This window comes from Mus pahari, chromosome X, assembly GCF_900095145.1.
Source record: "Mus pahari chromosome X, PAHARI_EIJ_v1.1, whole genome shotgun sequence".
NCBI classification, from domain to species: domain Eukaryota; kingdom Metazoa; phylum Chordata; class Mammalia; order Rodentia; family Muridae; genus Mus; species Mus pahari.
In genome coordinates, this window is record NC_034613.1 from 68,932,226 (window position 1) to 68,942,515 (window position 10,290).

At 34.7% G+C, this 10,290-nt stretch overlaps 1 pseudogene; it reads left to right on the top strand.

The window, feature by feature from the left end:
• Positions 1–5,640: 5,640 nt before the first annotated feature.
• On the top strand, positions 5,641–5,740 carry LOC115063165 (annotated as a pseudogene).
• The last annotated feature ends 4,550 nt before the right edge of the window (positions 5,741–10,290 follow it).

The following is a 10,290-nucleotide window of genomic DNA, read 5'->3' on the forward strand; positions in this document are numbered from 1 at the left end:
AACTTACACTTGTGCAATGGCAGTCATCCCTTTGTCTTCATCCCCACAGAGCCATGGGTTCATGCAAATGACACTACATCTGTCAAGCATAACTCTTCTCAGTTTGAGTTTCTTCTGTTTCATTCTGGCTATTTGGAAATGTGTGCTTGCTGCTGCAGTAATCCTGACAAGAGCCTGGAATGTGTGATTTCAGTGTGAATGTGGTGTGTGTGTGTGCAGTGTGTGTGTGTGTGTGTGTGTGTGTGTGTGTATGTGTGTGTGTGTTTGTGTGTGTGTTTGTGTGTGTGTGTGTGTGTGTGTGTGTGTATGTGTGATGCTGACCATTTCTTTGGCAGTATACTTCAGCTAAGGCATACACTATAAATTGTGTTATCCAAACAGAGGGAAATAAAATCACAAATGGATGTTAGCTCAGCAGCAGGAGTTTTCTTACAAGCACACCCGTGTTGTCTTAGTGATGGCTCTCTAAATTGTCTGAAATCTGGGAAACTTCTGTTACTCAACATCACATTTTGATTTGGAACAGAGGAACTTCTGTGACTTCAAAAATTTTATAGAGCAGTTTCCTCATGGCCCTAGAAGGCTCCTTCTTTGGACATAACCCAGGACTTGACTTAATGAAATGGTTTTATTCTCTTCTGGTAAGACACAGCAAATTTTGTTGCCCTGTTTCTGTCAAAATTTAGTTGTGTTTTGATGTATTCCTATATGTCAGACATGCATGCACTAGGGTAGTACGAAGGTGGGTACTACTGTCTGTCCTCAAAGTTCGTTAGTAACAGAACATCTTGAGCCTGACTTTGCAATTCTGCCTGCCAAATACAGTAGAGACATGAGTATAAATGTGGAGTAAGCATGGCATTTCTTTCTAAGGGCAGTCCCATTTTGCTAAGTTAGTGAGCCGACTCACATAGCTCATATTTCTGTTTGGATAATGTCACAAACCCTCACTCTGGCATCTTTGGCTCTGTGAAGTTTGCTCCTAGCAACAGTGTGCTTGTATTTGGTCAGGCCCATGCACTTGGGAGACTGGTTTTGTGGAGGGAAAAATATCATGGCTTTCACAGTGCTATTTTATACTCTGAAGCCATGTCATGATGTTTCATTTTTAGGTTAAAATAGTTTTAAATATTATTCATCTTAAGAAGCTCCCTGGATCTATCGCTAAAAATATGAGATATTTTCCCCTTTTCTTTGCAACTATCCCCTGTGTAAATTGTGAATTGTGGATAATTAGGGAGGTCTAGAAGTTTGTGATAAGGGAGAAATGCAAGGAGGACTACCAACCATTGACTCTACTTAGTGAGGTTTTGCTGGGCGCAAATTTGTCCCCAGCCTCACTTATACCTGAAAACCACAGTGAGAGGAAAGAACCTTATTTAACTTTTGTTCATTTGGACTCAGCAGTGACCATGAAACCAACAATATGTGAAACATCCTGTCATCTTACCTCCATACCCTATCATCCTCAAACCAAAAGCAAGTGTGGAAACAGCTTTTGTCCAGGCCTATCTTTTCCCTAAAAGCTTATTCGGGTTATTACACATTTACAGCACCAAGCCGGACTTACCAGGCTGAACTCTCTAAAGCCTGACAACATTTATGTGCCCATATCTTGTCCTTATCAGACCTACATTCTGTTGATTAGTCAATTTATTTTCATCATCTCTACCAATCTCCACATTTTCTCCATAAAATTGGACTTACATGAAGTGATCATCATCAGTCATTTCCATGTCACTTTAGGCCAGAAACTCATCTCTTAGCCAAATATCTTACAGATTTTATGGCTCAGATGAGGGCTGACTTTTTATTCTCTTCAACATTGCAGTAACTGCATGTCTAGATTCCAGGAAGCATCTTACCTGAGAACTCACTACAACTCTGTCTTCATTATTACCTAAGCATTGTCTGCATATTTAAGTTCATTTCTAAAATGTATTTCCTCATTCATTGTTTCAAAAGTATTTATCTGCCATTACTTATAAGATATCCTATTAATTATGCACCAGAGCAGTGTAAAAAGCAAAAATTCGGTCTCCAAGGATATTATAAATATCAGTAGATGTTAGGCGTATGTAGAAATAAAAAGACATAAAATGTGCCATATGTAGATCAGCAAGGAAGTGACATTTCTTTTTAAATTTTTATTTTACCCTATTTATAAGCATATGTCTATGTTCACATGTGTGCATACATGTGTGCAGGTGCTCACAGAGCAATAAAATGATATCAGATCCCTTAGTGATGAAATTACAGGCATTTTGACCCACCACATGTGAATGCTAGAACCCTAACTTAAGTCTTTATCATTGAGAAATAAATCTTTGTAACTACTGAGATATATTTCAAGACACAGATGTCATTTCTTAATTTAAAAAATAATCAGTTAATGGTAATTATTATTTTTTATATAACTGTAGACATGCCATAATTTCAAAAATTAATTATTTTAAATGTTACAACTTAAATTTCATAATGTTATGTTGAAAGGTAGTCTGGTGCTGTTTGCATTCAAATGCTAAATACTGACATATTGTTGCTCCTGATGATTAGATTCTCACATAGACCAGGTAATGTTATGTAAAATTTTGCTCCCCAATTTGAACCTATTGGTTAAATAAAAGTGGCTACAGTCAATAACTGGGTAGATTAGAGGTAAGCAGCTTTTCACAGTTATCAGGCTGGGGGTGAGAGATAAAGTCCATGATAAGAGGGTAAGAGAAGGAAGATGAGAAGTTCTTCATGAGAGGAGGTGCACCAGGAGCACATGTCTACAGCAGGACAACTGCTAGAGCAGAAGTAATCCTGTTAAGATTCAAATAGCAAGTACTTGGGAAACACAGTTGGGAATTAACAGTCTCATGAATAGTAATATAGATTACGGGTAATCTCCCAGTAATTATGCAAGACCTGATTAAATAATCCATATGATCTTGTCTTGATTATTGGGAGTCTGAATCATATTAATAATTAATAGAGTTTATTAAAATCCATTTTCAAGTTATATAAAACATCTCACTAAATCTTTGAAACTTAATTTTATATGTTAAATTATCTTTCACATTCAGACAACTCTCCTGGAATTCAGACAATTCTCTTGGAAATGGTATTTTAATACAGACATTTTGTTACAAAGGTTCTTATATTTGCTATTGAATATTATAATCTGAAATGGCTAATAAAATAATATTTATTTATAAAGGTCATGCTTCCTGTATCTGGGTCCTGATTAGACAGAGTATCAGGATTTAAATGGGTCCGTGTATGATGGTATGTTAGTAACCTCCACAATATTTTGAGACACAAGTGCCTAACATGGTAATAACTTTTTCAACCTTGTTCTTTCTTTCTGACTGTAACACTGAAGTCAAATAATTGTTGCTGTCAGTAACTTTCCTCTGTAAAAAGACTTATATCATGACTTTACTTTATAACATCATAGAATAATATAGCAGTAAACTTTAGTCTCCTTTTTGACTCTTATACACAAAAGTTTTTAATCTTGTTTTGTGAATGTAAATAAAGCTGAGCTATTGTATATCAGTTATTTTCTATTGCTGTGATTAAGCACACTGACTGACTATAAGGAACTTATAGGAGGAGGACCTTATTAGGGCTCTTGATATTGGAGGGGGAGTCAGTGGTGGTGTGAGCTGCATGTAGCCAATATCTGAAGTAGGAATCAGGGAGTTCTCATCTTCAACTGCAAAAACAAAGCAGAAAGAGAAAAGTGGAAGTAGGGTGAAACTATAAACTCTCCATGCCAACCTGCAGTGATACATTTTCCACAGCAAAAATCACTATACCTCCCCAAATAACACAACCAGTTGGGAACCAAGTTTTCAAATATCTTAGCCTGTGTGAGATGGTTTTCATTCAAAATATCACATTGAACTCCAAGACCCACATAGGCTTATAGACACATTCTAATTCCATATTTATTTATTTGAACTTTAAAAATATCAGGGTCTTTTGGGGTTCCAAAATCTCTCAAATAATTTCTTAATGTGCTGTACTGTAAAAGCAAAGCAAAACAAAACAAAACACAACAAAAACACTAAGTATTTCTAGCATGCAATGCCACAGAAAATACGGATATATATTTTTGTTCTAAACTGTTGGAATGGGAGCATAGTGAAGACATATTGTACCAAATAAGGAGGAAGAGAAGGGGGAGGAGGAAGAGAAGGAGGAAATCCAGTAGAGCAAACACAAATCCATAGTCCAGCAACAAATATCTAATATTTCAGCTAATTCAGTTTTACTATCAACATATGTCTCAGGCTGGTTCTACTTCATGGACATAGTTCTCCTTAGCAGATGTCTAATGACTGTTGCATCCCTAGATTTGTAGGGCACCACTTAACCCAGACATTTTTATAGCTTCATATAGTGACCTCTCATTGGCCCTTTATTTGTCAAATCCTTCTACAAGTGAATATAGCACTACCACATGTTGCCTGGCCTCAGTGGCAGAGAAGCTGTGAGTTCTTCACTCTTGCATCATTTTTCACCACTGAATCTAGTAATATATAGATGAACCCAGCAAGTTTGACTGTCAGCTTGCGCTTCTGAATCACCTTAGCACCATATTTTTGTTTGCAAATCCTTTCTCAAATTAAAGCACACCTTTAGACTATTTCACAATATGGAGACTTAGTTAGAAAAGCTCCTTTCTTATGGTCACTTTTCTTATTTTTCCCCTTAAAGCAGGCTTTTCCTTGATGATGCTAGTCTTCTAAATATCATATTATTTTACATTAATACTTAAGGGTCTTTGCCTTGGCTCCTCCAATAAAATTAATCTTTGTGTGCTCTTCCCAAGGAGAATTAGTTTATAGATGAATTTGAGATTGGATATAGGACCAAAGGAACTCCACTGATCAGTCTCAGCTACGGCTCTTTTTTCAAAAATAATTTCTGGAATGGCATAGCTACCACAATTTTAAAATTCAGAGCAGCTCTGCCTACCAGCATATGACCTAAACATTTTCAAGCTAGCCACAAATAGATGGCCTATGCTCTATCACGTAACTACACCCAAATGCACATATAAGCAGAACTTAGTGGACTTAGTGGGTAATAGAAGGAAGACATGAAATTGAGAGATGCATTTTCAAAGGGACATAGACAGACTTGAGTTAATGAGGAGATTAATCAATCTTGATATGATCTACATATGATTACATTTAACGGTATATGTTAAATTATCAAAACAATTGTGCTTAAACATAGGGCTTTTTCTATACTTTCCACTCTCCCATATGAAACCAGTTAAATGCCCCTCAGAAGCCCTGCATGTGTGCAGTCTTGTTTAAAAATAATCTCATTTTTGAGCTAAACATAAAATGCAAGTTGATTTTTAATGTATATGTAGGAAAGTGTGTAAACAGCAGTTAAAATGAGTGATACAATTTAAGCCATGTAGAGGCTTCCAAAGTTCTTAATCACATAGCCACCTCTCATTATTAACTATATAATGTTATAACACATTCTATCAATCAAATGGAAATAACAGAAAACTCAATAATTTTGTGGCTTTCCTGTAATGTCCCCCAATATACTAGCTTTGTTAGCTATACAACTTGCCTTGTGCACCAAATAGCTTCTTCTTGCTAGTCTCCTGTCTATATGATAGAAATTCAGCTCATATACTAACACTGGAATAATACAAAGAGGATTGACATGGCCCCTGTGCGGGGATGACAGGCAAATTCATGATGTGTTCTGTATTTTTCTGGTATCAATGGAAGGGGAAGCCCTTGGAACTGTAGAGGCTCAATGCCACAGAGTAGGAGAATGCTAGGGCAGTGAGGCAGGAGTAGGTGGGTAGGGGAGAAGGAGGGAGGGGGATGGGATAGGGGGGTTGCAGAGGGGAAATTGAGAAGGCGAATAAAATTTGAAATGTAAATAAATAAAATAACCAATAATAAATGAATGAATAAAATCTGCCTTGAAATTAAAAAAAAAAAAAAAGAAAGAAAGAAATTCAGGGGATGGTAATATGAAGGGGGTAATAGCTATGGCAGAAATAGTAAGCTTTCCCAGGCAACTATGATTTAGATCTCCTTGCCCATTCTGTATGAAAAGGTCACCCTAGAATACATACATAGTTTAGCTGGTCATGTTTTTATATGATTCTGACACCTTTAATGATATTTCTATCTTAACCTAATAGTCTTAGTTACCGCTTACATATCTCATCTCCAGATGCATAAACAGCTATGCTTTAATGTCCTAATTTTATGTTTAACTCTTTCTTTTCACTTCTGTTTTTATACATTGCTTTTAATTGACTTTCTCTCTCTCTCTCTCTCTCTCTCTCTCTCTCTCTCTCTCTCTCTTGCTGTTGTTTCTGTTTTGGCTGTTCTTCAATGTTAGAAGAGCTCTGAAATTAGTCTGCAATTTAGAATTTTGGCTTCCTAACCTAAAATTTTCATTTAATTAAAACTTCATGCCCTCCCGTTTTCTGGTCAATATTCTTTGTTTTATATTTATCTTTCTATCATTTCTTCCATGCACCCTATAGTGTTCCTACATAACAGAAATTGTTCCTTTAAGACTTGATTTTTTTATTAGTTTTCTATTGATTCCTCATATTATTAAATTTTAAGTTATTATTTTAATATTATTTATAGAAGCCAATACCAGATGAGTTTCCTAGTATCAACATGGATAATTATTGTTTTCACCATACTCTATAGTGTCCTTGTGTGTTGATAAACCTTTGTAGTGTCTTATTACTTGATCACAAGATGAGTTTTCCTAGGAAAATGAGCTAGGGAATACAAGATGTGCAAAGACAGCACAGCTTCAAAAATTATGTCTCTCTACAGACAACAATTATAGACAGTCTATACTGAATATTGTGAAATACAGTCTTTTCTGTGGCCAACTTTGTTGTGGGTCTCATAGTCAGCTAAGTGAATTACTCCTGCCAGGACCTCCTAGTTATCTTTACAGATCTCTCTTCTACCATGATTAGACAATTTATATCCTGTTGTTTGGGTTGTACCCTGAGAAATACAAGTGCTCACAGGTGATCAACTATTAAACTATAAGCCGAAACTTAGAAATTTTTTCTTACTGGTTTATTTTGCCATGAGCTATACTGGTCTTTTCATTGCAATCCTTGTGTCACTTTTCTTTTTAGGGGACACATCATATAATCAGGCTTAAGTACATTTAAGTAGTCTTTTCCTAAATATATGGAAGTTTATATGTTCTCAAATATGAAGGAGACACTATCAATTAGGGTCCAATAATTTGCTGGGTGTACTGCTAGATGATTTCTTACTTTTAATAGCCCTTTGCTTTCCTGTCTTTTCTTTGAGAGCTACCTGCATCCTATGTGACTTCACATTAAGAAGAATGTATATGCAATTTGAAATCTGTATGCATTGCTGAAAATGGAGTTTGATGTTTTACATGTATTTATATAATATTGTATTACATATAAATATTTTATGTATTATGAAGTATTATGTATACATATGCAGTTTATGAGGGTATAGTGATTTCTTGAAATTCAAACAAATTAGAAATTTAGATTTTAAATTATATAAAAAGTTACATTTTAATACTGAAGTAAATGCTCACAGCCATCCATTGGATGGAGCATGGGGTCCCCAATAAATTAGCTAGAAAAAGTACCCAAGGAGCTGAAGAGGTTTGCAGCCCCATATGAGGAACAACAATATGAACCAATCAGTAACCCCAAAGCTCCCTGGGACTAAACCACCAACCAAAGAAAACACAGGGTGAGACTCATGGCTCTAGCTGCATATGTAGTAGAGGATGGCCTAGTTGCTCATCAATGGAAGGAGAAGCCCTTGGTCCTGGAAAGGTTCTATGCCCCAGTATAGGGAAATGCCAAGGCCAAGAAGCAGGAGTGGGTGGGTTGGTGACCAGGGGGAGGGGGAAGGGGGGATGGGAAGGGAAAGGGGGTTTCAGAGGGGAAACTAGGAAAAGGATTAACATTTGAAATGTAAATAAAGACAATATCTAATAAAAAAGAAAGATTAGAAAATAAAAGAGACAAGTTTTAACAAAATGAATTAACTTAAAAGGAAATTCAATATGTAATTGAATGTGAAGAAACTTTATATCTAGATTTTCTATTTATTTAAACTATTTAATGCTTTCCCAGCTTTGCTTGATTAGAAATTTTACAATAAAATGGACTATTTTTTCAAAAAATATGAAAAAGTTACTTTTTAATACTAGGCTTAATGTTCCAGGATATTCTGAAGCCATGGAAACTAGATTATAACTTTGGGGCCAAAAGCATTTTTTGTAGAACACAGAGACTTTGTTTCAATGCACTCAACATTCTCTGATCTTCTTCATTATATCTTTTTCATAAATTTGAATCTGAAAATAAGAGCTAGAATTTTCATTAGTATTATATACTGAATAATAGCATTTTCTGTTATAAGACTAAAGAAACCACATATGTTAAAAATAGTTTGAATTCCAGTTATGTCCTTTAAACAATCAAATGCACCAAATTGACATCATGCAACAGTTTTTATTTTGATTCATACTATTCAGTGAGCAACAGTGGACTGGGTGCATGTGAGTTAAGACAGATTATTATCAGCTTTCTGTTGTCACCTGATGGCAGGCTTTATGGGACTTAAAATATTACAAAGAAACGGGAATCATTTTTCCTTTCCAATGATTTGTGGAATATTGAGGTCTGATTGTTATGTCATTCGGAACATAATTGAATTTCTATGGGGATATTTATGACACCAATCAGCCTCACTGTCTACATAGCAATCTAGAATATATACCATCCATTCATCTGTTGATGAAAATCTATGTTGGTTCCATTATTTAGCTGTTGTGAATAGTGCTGTAACAAATATCAATATGCAAATATCTCTGGAGTATTGTTAGTTGTAATATTTTGAGCAAATGTCCAAGAGTACTATAGTTAGTTCATATGGAAAATCTATTTTAGGAACCTCATTGATGATTCTCATTTCTTCATTATTGCCTGTTGTGAAAAAGTATTTCCTTCTGTTCTTTTATCTTTGCCAGCATTTATTTTTGTTTCTTGAGTGTGGGCCTTCTGATTGTGGTGAGTAACAATATTAATTTGCATTTCTCTGATAGCTAGTAATGTTGAATTTTTCTAATTTTCGCTGGCCATTTTTGCATAATTGTTTGAGGGCTGTTTGCTCATCTAATATATTAATTATATTATTTACTGTTCTTTTTTCTCTGCACGGAGTAGATGTTAATGCTCTATCAAAAGTATAACGAGTCAAGTCTCTCTCATTCTGTAAGGTTTCTTTTCACTTGCTTTGTTGTTTTCTTTCTTGTGAAGCTTTTTCATTTAAGTAAATAACATTGGTAAGAGTTTTGTAGAAATTTCTAAGGTACTGGGGTCCCATTTTAAAAGAGATTGCCTCGACCAATAAATGGAAGTGCTTTTCCAAAATTTTCCCTTTCTTCTCTATAGAGTTTCAAATTGTACATTAAGATCTTAGATCCTTTTGAAGTTGACTTTTATTCTGAATAAAATATAGAGAACTATTAATTATTAATATTAATTTTTATTATTTATCCTACTTTATACTATTGTTAATTCTATTGGCAAATATTCAGTTTTCTAAACATGACCTGTTGGATATATTCTCTTTTGTAAAATGTATATTTTGTGCATCTATTTCAAAGAAATCATGTGGCTATAGATGCATAGTTTATATTTGGATTTTCCACTTCTATCATTGACCTGCATATCTTTTTTTATGACTGTACTCTGTTGCTTTCTATACTAAACCTTGAAAATATATATGAGGATATTTGTGGAATTGTTCCTTTTGCTCAGAATTTATATTGAATGTGAGTTTAAACATATCATCTACAAATAATGATATTTTGACTTATTTTAATATCTTTCATTTCTTTCTCTTTTCTTACTGTTTTAATTATGACTTCACTCACTCAAGAACATGAACAACATTTCTTGTTCTTGATTTTAGTAGAAAAGCTTCAAGGTTCTCTTTCTTTAGCATAATGCTAGATAGAGGCATGCTGTATATACCCTTGTTATAGTGAAATATGTTCTTTTGATCCCTTGTCTCTCTAAGGCTTATAATGAATAGGTGTTAGATTAGTTAAAAATCTTTTCTGGATGTACAAAGATGATCATGTGATTCCTCTACTGCAGTTCATTTATCAGATTGGTAAGAGTAATTCATTTATGTGTGTTGATCCATCCCTACATCCCTAGAATAAAGCATTCTTGGTAATGGTCAATGATCACGTTGAGAT